Genomic DNA, 18,888 nt, shown 5'->3' on the forward strand with positions numbered 1-18,888 from the left:
ACCTACAATGGTCTTGCAGATGAGAAACCATTGAACGGAGATATATTTCTTCATTTCCTGCAGATATGTTTCTTTATTCAGGTAGGTATTTACCATTTTGACACTGCTTCTATTAGGAAACTGTAATATACAGATACAGTTGATGTGGTTTAACGTGTATGAGGTTTGTATTCTGATTACTATAGAGGCAAAGGTGTGAAACGTAATATATCAGTTGCTGTAGCCAGTGCATTAGCAATAAAGCTGTACTCACATATGTAATATCTGCATAAAAAGTATGAAAAGATGGCTGCTCCTGGTTGATGTGTAATGAGAGGTGGTCGAGTGCGCATGGATGATGGTTACTATATTATGTATTCTTGGGGCAAGAGAACCCTACTCGCCCCACATTTAGTGTACAAATACATAAGGGCATATACTGATTGTGCAGTACTTTACCTTGCAAGCCTTGCTACATATTCATCTGGCAAGGCTGGTTGGAACTTTTACCAAAGGCTTTTGCTGTTGTACAGTTTGAGTACTCAGATAAAATCTCTCCTCCCCCAACTCTTTCTATCCACTCGCCCATCTAACTTTTTCTCCTCCTCTTTTACTCCAACTAACACTACCTAAGATTAGATGACAGTCCTCTAATATTCCCACTTCTAATAATCTGCCCACTTCTCATGACTTTGCCGTCTCTGTTTCGCAACAAAGTGGTTAATACTTCAACTTCACATTAAAAATGAACAAAAAATTTAACTGCTGACTAGATCATAGAAATTCAAAGAATGTACTGTACTGATATCCAATGGCCATGTTGGATAATGGGTATTAAATGTCTACACATTGCTTTTCTTTAGAGATGTTAAAATACTGAGTTGTCTGTCTCATTGCATGCTTCTGTTAACAATTTCTTTTGTATCTCACTGTATTCATTGTTATTTGCTTGCACATAAAAGTCTGTAACGTGGAGCTTTTCTTCCCAGGCCTCCACTGAAAATGGGTTATTTTTGACTGAGACAGACCAGCCAGTAAACAAATGTCAAGTAAATAAAGCAAAATAAACAAATGTTAATTTCACAGGCAGATATTGTGCAGTGAATGGCAGCTCTGCATAATGTAGCTTAGCCTGCACTGTACAGTTTATTTATTTACTTTTTGGTACCTGTGTAAGTAGACTAGCGCAGATACATTTTTTATTTGTTTATGAATCCAGATAGTTTATTGTTAAACTAAATTGTAAAATTAAAGTCACATTTTAGTAATGAACAGTAATAAGATGACTGAAGAGATGGATGATCATGTTAATGAGCTAGACAAATCAATTAAAATTGATTTTTGCAAATAGGTTCCATGACAGAAATTTGATTTTGATTTGATGCTTACCTGACACGTATGCTTTTGCATTTGTTTATTCACCCATTGTTATTTCTTTTATAAGTATCACAGGATCATGGGTTGGCCTTGTTGGTATTGGTTAGGTAGGCATTTGGATACAAGTGCCTGCTCTTCAGGAATTGTTTTTCTTTTGTGTGCTGTAACATCCTATGTGAGAGTGTTCAATCTCGTCGTTTGTTCTTGCACACGGGTTCGGAGCCAATCCTCGGCTCCGAGTCGGCTGAATTGAAAAGCTCTGAATCTCAGAGAAGCTCGAGACCAGCCCATATTCCACAATCCTCCCTACCATTACTCAGATCTAGTTTGCCGCTGCAACAGATCGGATCGAGGAGAGCTCGGACCAGATAGAAAATTGATAATTGGTTACAGTTTACAGATAAGCTACTTATTTTTTTGCTGAAATAACTTTATATTTCTTAAATAGTTTATAGAAGTGCTGTGTGTGTGTGTTTTATATATATATATATATATATATATATATATATATATATATCCCCTTTATTCTTCAGGCACCTTTTTGTGGCCTAACCCTTTTTTTTCTGGGTGTGGTTTGTGAGTGTCTTATATTATATAGCCTTTTCTAGACTTATATATATACATTTATAGGATTTATAGGATTTAGTAGTTTGTAGCAGTTTTTTTTCTACTCATTAGCCTAGTGAAGTGTTTGTTTTATTAGTCATGTCGGAGAAAGCTAAATCTGGCTTTAAAAGATGTCAGTGTGGGCAGAAAATGTCCATTACTGACAATCATGCTTCCTGCGTCTACTGTCTTGGCCCTCTCCACCTTCAAGAGGATTGTTCTATTTGCCATTCCTTTAGCGGGAGGGTCATGACAGATAGACGCAGGAAGCTTATAGACAGAGGGTTACTTAAGCCTGTCTTTCAAGAGGCTTTGGACAAGTCGGATCAGGCTTCTAAATCCTCGAAGGGGTCGAAGATGTCGGAGCCCATGTCATCGGCTCCGAGTTCATCTTCTAGGGTTCGTTCGCCAGTTCCACAGACCTCGGGGCCGAGCGTCGAACGTTTATCTTTCCCTGAGCCCCAGATCTTGGAACCGGTGTCAGAGCTGCCACCACCGTCCATTCTTCGGTCGGTGCCATCTTCGGCTCCTTCGACCCATTCTTTCAGACCTTTATCTGAGACAGATGTGGATCGTGTCATGCAGAAACTCATGGAAAACACGGCCCTTTCCAAGTTAATTGCAGTTTCCTCCCAGTTGGTGTCGAAACTAGAAGGCCTCCCCATATCTCCAACGGGTCCTCCTTCGAGACCCATCCAGATCTCGGAGCCGGGAGAGGATGACCTGATGATAGTGGAGCCCTCGGTGCCGAAACCGTCCATTGCCCGATCGACACCATTGACTTCGACTCCTTCGGAACCGATAGGGGAGTCGCGGAGCCGACGGTCTCTCCTCGGTTCCGGGACCGAGAGTCGTACCGACCTGTTGGTGCTGACTCTCCCTCTCGGGGCCACGGCGTAGACTGGCTCGGCTCCGTCCTCTGGGTCGGAGCCTACGGCACCTGGGTTTGGGATGCTCCCGTGTTCTTCGGAACCGGGGGAGCCCTCGGCCCGTGGTTCGGGGGCCTTTGACCATATGAGGAAAGTATTGTCTGCACAGACAACCACTTCATCAGGGGAATCTTCTCCTTCCCCAAAAGGGCCACTTTCTGTTTCTGCTCCCATGACCCATCCAAAGCGTAGAGCCCCATTGCCTCAGCCACCCCCAGAGGGTTCCCCCTGTTCCTTGGAGGCCTCACCAGAAGCCCCCTCTGATGAGGCCCCGAGGAAACGGTTGTGCAAGAGGAGGCACATAGATTCCCCACAGGAATCTCTAACGTCTGACACCGACTTAGATGAGGCAGAGGGGTCCCCCAAATCACCCTTGGAGGATGTGTCATTTGCAGACATCCTGGAGATCTTGAAACAGAGGGGTGATTGGCAATCCCTAGCCCCCACTGAGGACGAGTCGGTGCTGCTGAAGGCTTTTGGGGCTCAGCCTTCTACCTCCTGGGTGACTCCACCCTTTGATGAATTAATGGAATTGATTGCTCGAAGGGCGTGGGAGGCACCTGACACAGTGGAACCGGTCCCTAGGAAACCAAACAAGTTCATCACTGCCCCCCAAGATAAACCTTATCTCACCAAGGGAGTTCCTGTCGATGCTATGGTAGTGGCGGCAGCTATGAAAAAGGAGATGTCTGAGTCTTCCTCATCTGTTCATCCTCCTAATAAGGATTCTAGGACTATGGACAGATATGGGAAGCGCGTTTTTAGTTCAGCGACTTTTTCCATGCGTTTGCTAAACTATTTGACTCATTTCACACGTTTGCAGAGGGATCTCATCAAGGAGCTGACAGATGCCCTCCAGGATAACACAGATGCTGCTGTTTCAGAAAAAGTAACAGCACAACTTAACACCCTCACCTCCATAGTAAACTCATCCATGAGGCTCATCTCGTATGCAGCCGAGGGATCGAGTAGAGCTTGCAGCTTCAGCGATTGCTCTTCGAAGACAATCATGGATGCGGCTGTGCTCCTTTGTGGAAGCCTTCAAGTCTTCCTTTGCCAATGCCCCTTTTGATGGTGCACACTTTTCGGGCCCAAGGTTAAGGAGACTCTCACTCGGTGTGAGCAAGAGGGAAAGACCCTGTCTGCTGTCGGGGTCCGTTTTTCCACTCCTACTAGACCGTACCCCAAAGGGCAATGAGGCGGAAAAATGTGGTTCCGTAAGAATCTGGGATCTTTCCAAACCACACAGAGTGATACCCCCTCCAGAGGCAGGGGGGGGGGTAGAAATGGAAGACGCCGCCCCGGCGGCAGAGGGGGTCCGCATAACCAAGGCGACAGGGATTCCGTCCCTGGGAAGCCTTTCCAGCACTCCTGAAGGGAGGCCCGGCTGTCCTGCTCTGGAGGCAGTCGGGGGTCGCTTGGCTTTATACCCACTGGCCTGGCTAAATATTACTTTGGATTCCTGGGTAAAAAGCATTATAACCAGAGGATACAAAATCCCCTTAACATCAACTCCACCTCTACTAAGAAGATTTCCAGACGTGCCACCCCGTCTGCGAAATTCAGCAGCTCTAGAAATTTCAAAGCTGCTCGAAAACAGAGTCATCCAACCAGTCCCGGCAGACCAAAGAGGATCCGGAACTTACTCAAGGTTCTTTTTAGTTCCAAAAAAGACAGGGGACTGGAGACCGATCTTAGATCTCAGCAATCTCAACACCTTCGTGAAGAAGGAAAAGTTCCGGATGGTCACGCTTCAATCGATCCTTCCATTCTTAAAGAAGGATGATTGGATGTGCTCTATAGATCTCAAAGACGCGGACTACCACATCAAAATGGCCAGACCGTCCAGAGATCACCTGCGCTTCCGGCTGGGAGCCAGTCATTTTCAGTTTCGAGCTCTGCCCTTTGGACTCACCTCACTCCCCAGGGTATTCACCAAATGCATGGCAGTAGTTGCGTCTCACTTGAGACGACAAGGATTCCAGGAGTTTCCCTATCTGGACGACTGGCTCCTCACTGCCACCACCGAGCGTCGCCTATTGCAAGCCAGAGACTACACAGTCAGCCTTTGTTCCCACCTAGGGATTTCCATAAACTTCGAAAAGTCTTGCTTATCGCCCTCACAGTGTATTTCCTTCATCGGAGAAGACCTAAATACACGATCGACACTACTAAAGCTCCCTCCAATAAGGGCGTCTACCGTCAAACAGCAGGTTCTTCTTCTTCTAGAGAGCAAGAAAGCCCCGGCCAAACTGGTGTTAAAAGTTTTGGGAATGATGGCAGCCTCACTAATCGCAGTTCCTATGGGAAGGTTACACATGAGGATCCTACAATGGCTGCTCTCCGCGCAGTGGTCATTCCAACACCTATCCCTAGCGCACGAGATCAGGGTAACAGACTCTTGCAGACGGGACCTCTCATGGTGGGTGTGCGATCAGAACCTCACTATGGGTCATCCGTTTGTTCTACCCAGTCCAACAGCCACAATAACCACGGACACTTCCCTGATAGGGTGGGGGGGCCCTTTTCAGGGAAGAACAGTCCAAGGAGAATGGTCCAACATGGAGTACACTCTACACATAAATGTTCTGGAGCTGAGGGCAGTGTTCCTGGCGTTGCAACACTTCCAAGCCCTCTTACCTCTAGGAACAGTAGCAGTTCAGACGGACAACATGTCTGTGGTCTGGTACATAAACAAGCAAGGGGGAACCAGGTCTTACCCGTTATGCAGAGAGGCCATGAGAATTTGGCAATGGGCAGAGTCCACGGGTCGCTTTCTGATAGCAACGCACATCCCGGAGTCATCCAATGTCATTGCGGACAGGTTGAGCAGAGCCATCCTGTTACCTCACGAGTGGTCCCTCAATCCACAGACGGCGGAAAAGATCTTCCACAAATGGGGCCAGCCTTGCTGCGATCTGTTTGCTTCCCCGTTGAATGCAAAATGCAGAAGCTACTTTGCCCTTCTACCCCCTCCAGGGGATGTCCCCAGGGATGCACTGATACATGATTGGCCCCCGGGTCTCCTATATGCATTTCCACCTACTCCCTTGATTCCCAGATTTCTACAGAAAGCCAGGAACCTGGAAAGCACAATAATACTCATAGCCCCATTCTGGCCTCGTCAAATATGGTTCCCCTTTCTTCGAGCCTATCAAATAGAGGAACCATGGATTCTGGACCCAGTACCAGATCTACTGACTCATTCGTCGGGAGTTCCTCACCCGTCTCTTCAGTCCCTCAAACTAGCAGCTTGGCTGCTCCGCTTCCCTGCCTAGCCAGGTCTGATCTACTCCCCCCGGCAGTTAAACACATTCTGGTTGCTTCTCATAAAGCTTCCACTACTAAACTCTATACGAGTAAGTGGAAACGCTTTGTATACTGGGCGTCTAGCCAACACTTAGACCCCTTGGTAGCTCCTGTACATAAAATTTTAGAATTCTTATCTATCCTCTTTCACGAAGGAGCTTCTACTTCTACGCTAAGAGTACAGTTGGCGGCCATATCAAACTTCCATATTGGTGAGGAAGGTTCTCCCATTATGTCTCACAGACTTTGTAAGGCTTTTATGAAAGGAACCTTCCATCTTAGGCTGCCCATCAGAAAACCTTTCTTTCCATGGAGCCTGAATTTGTTACTGTCGCAACTCATGTTGCCACCCTTTGAACCTGCTTCGTCATGTCTCTTAAAGTTCTTATCGTGGAAGACGCTGTTCCTCGTCGCCGTGACCTCAGCTCGTAGAGTATCAGAGTTGCAAGCATGATCGGTCAGACCACCTTACTTGATATTCCATCCAGATAGTCTCTTTACGTACAAATCCATCTTTCCTTCCAAAAGTATGTTCAGTTATGAATATTAACCAGTCTATAGAACACCCTACCTTTTTCAAGAACCATACTAACAAACTGGAGTATATGTTGCACAAGTTGGATGTTCACAGGCAATTAAGATTTTATTTGGATAGGACCAAAGCTTACAGGAAAACGGATCAGCTCTTCATCGCATTTGCAGACAATAAAAAGAGCATGGCAGTTACTAAACGTACACTATCTAAATGGCTTGCTGACTGTATAACCTTTGTATACTCTAAATCAAATCAGTCCTTACCCACCAAACCTAAGGCCCATTCTACCAGATCCGTCTCCACTTCTTTAGCTCATGCAGCTCGCTTGCCTTTGGACAATATTTGTGCAGCAGTCACGTGGTCTAAGCCACATACTTTCATCACTTATTATAGAGTGGACAAAGTCTCCAAAGACAGGACATCATTTGGTTCCACTGTGCTTAGGAACGTTCTTCCATGAGTCACTCAGGGTGACGGAGCTAGGGACGCTACCCGTGTGTAAGAACAAACGGCGAGATTGAACACTCTCACATAAAGAAGTTATGTCCTTACCATAACGTTCCATGTGGAGTGTTCATCTCGCCTTTGTTCTTACATTCCCTCCCTTCCCCTCCCCACGTGTTTGGAAGAACTGGTAGGATTAGAGTCTGATCAACGTGTCTTGACCCCTTCTGGGGTATATGGTCCCGTGTATCATGTGATATATGTTTCGACCATTAGTTATTGCTATGGTGAGAGAGTGTCTCTGAATGTCTGAGAGAGTGTATACTTCTAGCACCGGAGGTGTTGGATCTTTGGTCTGGTTTGTTTGCAAACTAGATCTGAGTAATGGCAGGGAGGATTGTGGGATATGGGCTGATCTCGAGCTTCTCTGAGATTCAGAGCTTTGCAATTCGGCCGACTCGGAGCCGAGGATCGGCTCCGAACCCATGTGTAAGAACAAAGGCGAGATGAACACTCCACATGGAATGTTATGGTAAGGACATAACTTCTTTATTCTCGGCATGACACACTTGTTTTATTATGATATGGGGTGTCATCAGTTCAGGACCGCATGTTCACAACTTTTTTTTTTGTCATTGATGATCCCTCCTGATTTTTCTCCTCCACCACTTTAGTCAGCTTCACCAGTAATGCATTCACTTTCCGCAGTATCCTCCCAACTTGTGATCTAAGTCAGAGAAAGAGACCCTCTGATTTTTCTGTTTCAGTGTTTTCTGAGGCTAGGAATTCCGAGAAAGGCCTTCTCAAAATGAAGCCGGTGGATCTCAAAATGGGTGTGGAGCCATATGTTAAGGATGTGGATGAACACAATGGGTCTGCTTTTTTTAACCTCCTTTTAATGACTCCAAGTTTGGAGAACCCTCAACTTGATACAGGAAAGAGTTGAAGCAGTCTAAATGGGCAATCATCTCACATCCTCCATGGAAGGCTGCAGTAGACTTACAGGTCATTCGAATAGACCTCTTGTGTGGCTCCCACCTTTCATGGACATCTTTAGGGGTGTAATTGAATATATTTGGGAAGACTCCAATAACTTACTGACCTAATGCCACAAAAGGCTGACAATATTTTTAGTCCTCCCAAAGAGTTTGAGGGCAGATACTCACAGGCCTAATATTACAATTTCTACTGTAACCTTAAAGGGGAATTCCTACTTGTGATTCACTAGCTATATATTCCCCAGAGAAAGCCCACAGCTGTCAACAGATATGGGAAAACATGTTTGTGGCCTCCACCTTACCTCTAAGGAAAATTAAGAACCTTGCCCACATATTTTATTTTCAGATGAACTTCTTGTACAAACTGCATTATTCATTACCATTAAGAAAACTGTTTCCAGTGGGTACTCTCAACACATAATATTGTGCCTGCAACTCTCTACCTTTTTCACCTTATCCCTCCTTTTCTTCCTTTCCTACATTTCACTCACCACACTTTCTGATTGCATTATCTACATTACATTATTCTACTGTACACACTGAACCAGAAGTGTACCAACTGTGTCAGTTAGATTTAGTCATTTAAACCTCTGTTGCATGCTACTACGTACCATTCTCACTGAATCCTGTATATTCTGCATGGTCCTGCTTCATTCTGAATTCATTAGTCATCCATTGTGATAAGTCAGTCACTCACAACTAATACTTTATCAGTTTATAAGCACAACCCCTGTCCAGTCCACTGGACAACTTGCGTGTAACCTTACTAAGTATTTTTACCCTGATGGTGATATAGAACTCAACCTGAAAACCTAACTACAGTTCATTTCAAATAAAATCCATGGATACATAAATCAGGTTGTAGCAAGCAGGCTTATTTTCTGCTGCACAGAGTAGCAGCATCTTGAGTATCACAAACGGAAATCTAAAAATGGCAAGCTAAATAGCTAATTTATGTACACATGCAAAGTACAAAATCAGCAATCCTTCAGTTTAGGTGGTTCTTTTGGAATATTCTCCAATCACAATTCACACTTCTTAGATGACTGTTACATCCTTCAATAAACTTTCTTTTCATCATCTAAATGCCAACTACTGTTCTGGAAAGTTTCTAATCTCATGACAATTACTTCTTACATATCCATGCCCAGCAAATTTTCTTATGCTTGACAATACTCTATAATCATGCAGAACATGTTATCAAGCAAGGTCATAGCATAATGCTGGTTTATTTGTCCCTACACTGTTTCTAATTATGCTCCTAGTCATGCAATGTTTGATGATACCATTTGTTCACACTGCAGCCTGGCATATAAAATATGGCTATGCTTTCTTATCTTGCATCATGCCTGAAATAATTTCACAGCACATAATTATATTTTCTGTCATAGCTTGCACAGAAGCAATGTGTGAAATACTTCTAGTTGAAGAAATACATCCTGATAGCTCTACTTCAGCATCCTATTTAACAATCCCAGGTCCCATCAACTCACCATATTCCCTCTTGCCACTCCTATCTTGGCTCACAGAAAAAAATGTATCTCCATTGCTCATCTTAATGCCTCAGTTATCTTAAATTAGTCACACTAAAAGCTTTGGTGAATCAGTATAATGGTAGCATAATGTCCTTAGCTGAAGCTCGTCTAAAAGAAGATGAACATTCTGTCCCCATTCAATACCAGTCAGTACTTTTAAAATTCCAGTGACCAGCCTGATCCTTAAAAGCTGGAAGCTGTATGCATCTTGTTAAAAAGTTTTTAAATACACAGATAGTAGCCCATTCTATATCCTCTGTCCCCACAGACTCAAACCAATTAATCACAAAATTGACCATAAGTAATAGCACTAACATTTACACTGCCTCTATTTGTATCCTGTCGGTGACTAATTTTAATGGCATTCTAAAAAAATGTTCCCTTTGGATTTTAAAGCCAACTGTGTTCTTCTAGGAGTCTTCATTTTAGACTGTCTTGAATCTCATCATATTGCTTCTAAACAGCAAACCAGTCTTTCACAATTAATTACAGAAATCCACACCCATCAGCCCACCCCTTCCAGAAGCACTCTCATCTTGATCTGCTTCTTACTAACTCTCCTCTTAGATGCTACTCCACTAGGGTATTGGGTATCTCATCGATCACATCTCTGATATCTCTCACTGGTCTTTCAAAAGACTAAGCAACTCCCTCTTATAGTCCTTTGCTGGCAGCTCCCATAACATGTCTTATATATGCAGTACAAAATGTAGAATGGTCTCTTCTTTACTCATTAAATAACCCTAACAGTGCTTTAAAACTATTATACTCACTTACTTGACCAAGAATCTTTTTATCCAACTGGGAAAAAAATTATCATGTTACTGATTGTCTTTGGCTCATTGTAGAGAATTGAAAGAAAATACAGCAAAGCAAAAACTGTTGTGTTTATAGAAAGTATACAAAATCCAGATCACCCCATCCTCTATTTATTGCCAAAGACACACAAATTAACAGCAGGAAAACAGAATCAACTTACTGCAGAAAACTTCAACAAATCCTTGGTAACCCTTGGATATGATGTTGTTAATCTTTGTTCATTCCTTACTGATGGGTTATCGGTTCCATCCTCGGAACCGAGCCGGCCAAATATCAAGCTTGCATCAGCCAAAACTCTCAAGCCAAGGTCCTACCCAGAATGCTCTGCTCCCTTTTACCTCAGATCTCATTTGCCGCGTTGCTGTGCAGCCATGTCAAGGCACTCTCCTCAGCTAAGTGTCTAATTTTTTGAAAGTTTTATATATTGTTCTTACTTTAAAGTTTTTCAAACAGTTTCTACTAGTATTTTCCTACACTATTGTATACTTAAGACTCTCTCCCTTTAGCCTATTTCTCTTTATTACCCTTTTCTTACCTTTGAGGTAATTCTTCCTTATCATAGTTGGTAATCCTTCCTTCTCTCTTTTTACGACTTTGGGTAGCCTTTTCTCTTCTTTTTGGTACTGTACTTCTTCTCCACATCATTATGTCTGATAAGAAAAATAGCGTTGGTTTTAAGCAGTGTAAGGATTGCGGCCGTAAGTTACCGCTTTCCTATGGTAATGACTTGTATGTCTACTGTCTGAATGTCTCCAACCTTCCTATGGATCCCCCGTGTGGGATTTGTTGAAATTTTTCAACCAGGACTCTTAACGAGAGAAAGAATAAATTAATATTGAAAGGTCTTTTGAAATCTCCTTTTTGTGAGGCTATTTCTGGGTCGGAGGGCTCGCCCCCTCCTGTTAAACCCCATAAGAGGCTTTCTTCCTCTTCCTCTTCGAGGTTGCTCCCTTCTCCCTCTGGAGATCATAGTGAGTTGACTCATAAGAAAGGTGAAATTGATCACTACTTCGTCACTGCCACCTGTGACCCTGTCGGCTCCAGGCTTGGCACTACCCCAAATGATTATGGCTCCAGCCATGTCTTCCTTATCGACACCGACACCAGAGTTTCTGGTGCAGACAATTATGGCTCCAACAGTTCTGTCGCTGCCCTTACTGGCACCGTCCATGCAGTTACAGTCCCCTTCGGGACCGTTAGTACAATCCCCTTTGGCTCTGAGTATGATGTTACTGTCTTCCACAGCGCAGACATTTTCGGCACTGACATGGTCTTTGGTGCAGTCCTTCTCGGCACCGTCCTTGTTAGCATGCAGACACTTTCTTCGATGGCACCATACCCATCGGGGCAGACTTTTACCTTTACGGTGCAGACACCTTCAACTTCTATGGCACTGACGTTGGCGCAGACTAATTCCACACCGTTTTCCTCGGTGCAGACGTCCTCTGTTCCGGGCTCTGCACCTCTCGAATTAGCAAGGACCAAGTATTCTCCTTCCTTGGATCCATTCACTGGTAGCCAATACAGCCCTTTTCTAGAAAGGCCAGAATCGCCATCAGGTCTCTCTATGAGGTCAACCAGGAGTCTCTCTGAGCAAGATGTGTTGCGGCTTGTTGATCAGTTGCTTGTGGCCAGAGGTCTCTCACCCATCAAAGTCCATGTTCCCTCCTTCAGGTGAATGTATATCTTCTCAAACTCCAACGTACACTCCTCCTTCAACTTCCACCCAAGTATTGAAGCCTATTACTCCAACAGCAGCTTCCCCTTTCTCTGACTCCAATATTGGATTTCACTTTGGAACCGGAGTCGTCCTTGTGGCCCTCGGTGCACTGGGCATCGAGCTCTTCTCAGGCCAATGGTTGTGCCATGAGGGAGGGCATTCCTGGTTCCACGCCGATTTTTTTCTATGGCACCCTCCAGGAATCCTCCCTGTCTCATGTTTCACAGTCCTCTTGAAGCTCTTGGTCTGGGGGTCAGCTCATCAGGGTGAGGTTTGTCCCCAGGTCCGAGGTTGTCGTGCTCGGTTCCGGGCTCCCATCCCTCCTTGGGCGGGCTGACCTTCCAGGCCATGGAGGGGGTGCTTGCCTCCGCTGGCAAACCCCACATGTCAGAGTCCTCATCCCCCTTGGTGCTGCAACTGTCACAAGCCACAACCACCGGGCACAAGGGCATCAGGTTTCACCTCCTCAGGAGACCCCCTCTTTGCAGTCTTCCCCAGAACCTCCCACTGAGGAAGTACACCACAAAGAGTCATGCAAGAGGAAGCACATGGACTCCACTGAGGAGTTGTTGACTGAAGATATGGAGTTTGATGATGGGAAGGGTCCCCATGGTCACCCTCTGATGGTGTCCTTTGGTGATATCCCCAAGATCCTTAGACAGAGAGATGACTGGAAGTCCTCTAATCCTTCCTGTGAGGAATCTGTATTCCTGCAGGCCTTTCATGCCCAGGCCCCTACCTCCTAGGTCACCCTGCTGGCCGATGAGCTCATCCAGCTCATTGTCCAGTGCGCATGGAAGGGTTCTGACACCCTGGAAGCAATACCAAGGAGACCGGATAAAATATTATCGCCCCCAGCTGAGCACCTACATTGGTCACAAGGTCTTCCAGTAGATGCTATGGTTGTGGTGTCTGCAACTAAGAAGGATTTGGCAGAAAAGAGCCAAAACTGTCCATCCACCCAACAAGGAGTCCCAGGCGATACAGACAAGGGAAGCATTTGTTTGCTTCCTTGACCTTTGCCGTAAGGTCTTTGAACTATTTGGCACACTTTACCAGGCTTCAGAGGGATCTTATCAACCAGCTCTCTGAAACCTTGGCAGGAGCTGTTTCTGACTAGGTCCGTGACAATGTGGCTTCTCAGATAGCTACCCTAGAGTCCATTTCCAGTTCTTCTATGCGTCTTATTTCTCACTCAATGGAAGGAGTGGCAGGCATGGGTATAGTCACCAGACGACATGCCTGGATGCGCCTTTCTGACTTTGTGGACTCCTTCAATGCTTCCTTCATGAATGCCCCATTGATGCCACTTCTTTGTTTGACCCTAAAGTGAAAGATAAGCTGGCAAGATGTGAACAAGATGGCAAGACCCTATCTGCCGTTGGTGTCAGACACTCCACTCCTCAACGATCCCACTCCAGATATCAGAGCAGTGGGAAGATGTGGCACAGGAAATCACAGGGCTCCTTCCATGACGCACGTGCCGAGTTCTCCCCTAAAGGCAGAGGGGGAAACTCCAATGGAATACTCCCCTTTCGGGGCAGAGGAGGTCCGCAAAACCGGAGTTCCAGAGATTCGTTCTCTGACCAACCCTATCAACGCTCTTCAAGCGTTGCCCTACTGCTCACCTCTGGAAGCGGTCAGGGATTGTTTTTCCTTGTACCCCGCTGCCTGGTGAAATATAACCACCGACTCTTGGGTACAATGGATAATATCTAGAGGTTATCGCATCCCCCTTCCTTTTGTCCAGTCTCATCCACAGTGTTACCCGACGTTCCACCCAGTCAAAGGGAAGCAGCAGCACATGAAATCCAAAAGCTGCTACAAAAGAGAGTCATCCAGATGGTCCCTCCAGACCAGATTGGATCCAGTTTATACTCAAGATTCTTTTTAGTGCCAAAAAAGACAGGGGACTGGAGACCAGTTTTGGATCTCAGCACACTGAACAAATTTGTAAAAACAGAGAAATTCTGGATGGTCACGGTTCAGTCTATCCTTCCTCTCCTGGAAGAAGACGATTGGATTTGCTCTGTAGATCTTCAAGATGCGTATTACCACATAAAAATGGACAAATGCTCAAGAAGATACCGTCGCTTCCACAGAGGAGCCAGTCACTACCAATTTTGAGCTCTGCCCTTCGGTCTCTCTACAGCCCCCAGTGTTCACCAGATGCATGGCAGTGGTTATCACTCACTTGTGACTTCAAGGATTCCAGATGTTTCCAAATCTTAGACGACTGGCTCCTCGCCGCCCCCACCAAGCATCTACTGGAAGAAAACCTGCACTACACTCTCTTCACAACACAAAGCCTGGGAATCACTATCAACTGGGAGAAGTCCAACATGACTCCAGCTCAGTCTCTGGAATTCATAGGGGTTCTGTTGAACATGAGAAATTGTACAGCATCTCTTCCGGATTCAACCACTGCTCTGTCACCACAAATCTTCCGCTCGATCTATACTCCAACTATTGGGGTCAATGGCAGCCTCGATCACCATTGTTCCTCTAGCCAGATTTCACATGAGGCTCCTTCAGTGGTTACTTCTCACTCAGTGGTACCCTCTACAACATCCTTTGTCTTTTCAGATAAGTGTAACTCAGAGATGCAAGCAAGATTTACTCTGGTGGACGTCTCGAAATCCCCAACAATGGTCTCTCCCCTTCAGCCCCCCATCAACCGAAAGCCATAGTGACCACGGACACCTCCCTGATGGGGTGGGGGGGCTATGTCAGGGAAACTCGGTCCAAGGCACCTGGTTGGAGACACAGACCCTTTTGCATATCAGTGTCCTGGAATTGAGGGCGGTGCTACTAGCGTTGTAAGTATTTCATTCCATCCTTCTGTCAGGGACTATTGTGATCCAGTCAGACAACATGTCAGTGGTCTGGTAAATCAACAAACAAGGGGGCACCAGATCTTACCCGTTATGCTAAGAGGCCTTGAGAATATGGCAATGGGCGATAACTTCCAACCTCTTTCTAATTGCAACACACATTCCCGGGAGCTCCAACGTGATAGCGGACAAATTGAGCAGGTGCATTCTGCAACCTCACGAATGGTCCCTCAATCCTATGATAGCGGCAAGAATCTTCAATTGCTGCAACCTTTTTGCCTCCCCAACAAACTACAAGTGCAGCAAATATTTTCCCCTGATCCCCCCTCGGGGACAGTCACCGAGGGATGCTCTAGTCCATACTTGGCCCTTGGGTCTGCTTTATGCTTATCCTCCTCTTCCCCTCATCGAAAGCACGACAGTTGAAGAGCAAAGTGATCCTCATTGCTCCATACTGGCCTCGACATATCTGGTTCCCCTTCCTCTGGCCTCACCTTCTAGATCAGCCATGGATCCTCAATCCATCCCCAACGTTGAGCTCCCATCTGCAGGGTCTGACTCACCTCAATCTAACAACCCTGAAACTGAGACCTTGGTTTCTCCACTTCCAATGATTGCCAGGCAGGAAAACTTCTCGTCCCCTGTGCGCAATATTCTTATTGCATGTCATAAATCATCCACCAGACTAATCTATCTTAAATGGAAAAGGTTCTCTCTGTGGGCAGCGAATAAACAATTAGACCCCCTTGTCATCCCTAGTTTCGGTGGTTTTGGATAACTTATCACATCTTTTCCACTCTGGGGTGTCTGCCTCTACTGTTAGTTTGCATTTAGCTGCCATCTCAAATTTCCACATTGGTTTTCAGGATTCCTCAGTTATGTAACATAGACTCTGTAAAACTTTCTTGAAAGGGGTTATCCACCTAAAACCTCCCTTCAGAGAACCGGTACAATCTTGGGATTTGGCATTGGTTCTGCAAGCTCTAACAGCTCCCCCTTTTGAACCTGCGTCTTCAAGTGATGTGAAATATTTCTCTTGGAAAACCTTGTTTCTGATTGCAATCACATCGGCCAGACACCTGTCAGAACTTCAAGCCTTATGTATTAAATCTCCCTATCTTATCTTCCATAAGGATAGGGTATCACCGAGAACTAATTCTTCCTTTTCAGAGCGGTCTATCAGCCAATCTGTTGATCTCCCAGTGTTCTTTCCTAACCACTCTAAGAAGGGAGAGTATTGCCTGCACTCCTTGGATATTCATACACAATTACGATTCTATCTGGACAGAACAAAATCTACCCATAAATTAGACCAACTGTTTCTGGCCTTTTCTGGACCTAGACAAGGTCATCCCGTCTCAAAAGTTACATTGGTTTCATGGTTGAGAAATTGTATTAACTTTATCTCCAACACAAACGTCACTTTGCCTCATTCTACAAGATCTATGGTAACTTCAGCAGCTTTCCATGCTAAGGCTTCCCTCAATGATATTTGCTCAGCTGCGACTTGGGCCAAACCTCATACCTTTATTGTTCATTACAAATTGGACTTGGCCTCCAGAGGTAGAGCTTCTTTTGGCTCCATGGTGCTCAGGAATGTCCTTCCATGAGGGCCACCCAGGGATACAGGTAGCTTGGGACTCTGTCCCATCAGTAAGGAATGAACGAAGATTAACAACATCAGATAAAGAAGCTATGTCTTACCATAATGTTCCATCTGTGTTGTTGATCTTCGTTCATTCATTACTTCCCACCCTCTGTCCCCCTCCGGAGGTTCCTGATTGATCTCATGTACTCCTTTATTGTAGGTCTGTTATGACCAGAGGTAGCCTCTACTTTTATCTATCAACTTGCAAACTGAATCCGAGGTAACGGGGAGCAGAGCATTCTGGGTAGGACCTTGGCTCGAGAGTTTTTGGCTGACGTGAGCTTGATATTTGGCCGGCTCGGTTCCGAGAACGGAACTGATGACCCATCAGTAATGAATGAACAAAGATCAACACAGATGGAACGTTATGGTAAGACATAAGTTCTTTTTTTACTGTTCTGAATTCAAAAAAGAAAAGTTCAGTATCACATAACCAATCAGATCTTAGTCAGCAAACACATAACACTTAAAAACTTGCCAGAGAAGTTCAAAAACTTCTTCAGTATCCCGAGCAGCCACTTACCTAACTGTCCAGAGTACTTTTTCATAATCTTTCAAATAGAATTACCATGCTTTCCTTTTGAATTCAGCCTCTTCTTATCTTGTGTAGTATTTGAGATCCTCATCAAAATCTCCAATAGGTCCTTTTCTACTTTTGTAACTTTACTGCCTAAATTCCTCAAGACATCTGCTATTTTGAAATGTCAGGTTTTGCTCCCAGTATATTTCTTCTCCTCCCAGTATTGAATCTAAACTGTGATTAACTGTTTGTTTAAATTTTGTTAACAAGGAAATTAAAACTGGTTCTACCCTATTTTCAGGAGAATGACATCGAAAAAAGCTCTGCAAATTATTACAAAAAAATAGGGCAGCATGAATGAGAGAGTTATTACAAACAAGTTTATTAAATTCATATAAATGCATTGTTCTTTTCCTGTGTACTGTTTGCTTTATAACTAGTTATCAAACCTCCCATTATTGGACTTAATCTGTTTGTTACAGTGTATTGGTTCTTCATACTATGAGAGTGAAAGCCATCTGGAGGGGGTCATCATACAGACAACCATAAAGATGCTTTGTGCCCTTGGTAGCATCCTAGCAATGATGGTAAATGGCAAGGACCCAAACACCTCCCCTGGGAAGGGAACAATCTTTCCACATTACCGTGTGAACCACTGTGCCCTCCCTATGTGAGTACATGCTTCCATGCACCTACAATGATGGCAGCTGCCTATGTGGTGTGGCAGCTGTTTGCTTGCCACATGGGTAGTCCTTGCATCAATCCACCCCTACCTAGGATAGACATGCCTGCCTCCCTTCACACACACTAGCTCCAGCAGATGTCTGCACCTCTAATTGAACTCAGGTTGCCAGTGCCATACTGTAGATTTTACCCTGTGCACCAGTTGAGCTGCCAAGCAAGTGCATTAGTGTGATAAATCAACATTACTACTGAACTGTCAAAGTTCTAAACTTTGTAACAAGTCTTAACTAAATGTGTGTAAATACTTGCAAATTAATCTTAAAATGTAGAATAGGTAATGCATTACAAAAAAAAAAATCAAAGAATACAGATGTAGGGTGCTGATGAATACCAAGCAGAAGAGGATATAATTATTGGGAATTTGGTGCTTATGTATAATAATGGTAGAGTAGAGAAAGACTGAGGGTAGTGTAGTAACAGGTAAATGCAAGAGCACAGCGCAGGTTATACCAAAGTTAGAGTTTTCAGGTCTGTTTTGTGTGCAAGTGGTGTCCTCTCAGGCTTCACTGCTAGGTGAAGTTCTTGTTATCTGTGTTTTATTGGTTAAGATCAGTGACCCATTGAGAAATAGCTGATGGACTTTGAGTAGAAGGCCAATATATAGTTTGGAGACTGCTGCCAAGTTTCAGTAAGATGAAGAAAAGTTCTTAGCCAGAAAGGAATTTTTGATTGTAAGTTTATGAAGGTGAGTAGCATTCAGTTTTGGACATATTTACAGGACATTTGCCTGGATGATAAAGGAGGGATTTGCCTGATTAAATAAGATCATGTTTAGGAGTTGAAGGAATTTAAGCCAGTGAACAGTCTTTGTATGACCCAATGTTGGAATTTAGGAAGACATTCAGCCTTGCATATGGCAACAGTTTCGTAGCAATGCTGTAGTAGAGAGAC

At 44.6% G+C, this 18,888-nt stretch overlaps 1 protein-coding gene across 1 annotated transcript in view; it reads left to right on the plus strand.

Moving 5' to 3' along the window:
- The window catches only part of NSMAF (neutral sphingomyelinase activation associated factor), a 2,091,028-nt gene that overhangs the window by 434,209 nt on the left and 1,637,931 nt on the right, over positions 1-18,888 (plus strand). The gene's annotated exons all lie outside the window — the stretch shown is intronic.

The sequence above is a fragment of the Protopterus annectens genome, chromosome 3.part0 (assembly GCF_019279795.1).
Source record: "Protopterus annectens isolate FY-2018-M chromosome 3.part0, PAN1.0, whole genome shotgun sequence".
NCBI lineage: Eukaryota > Metazoa > Chordata > Ceratodontiformes > Protopteridae > Protopterus > Protopterus annectens.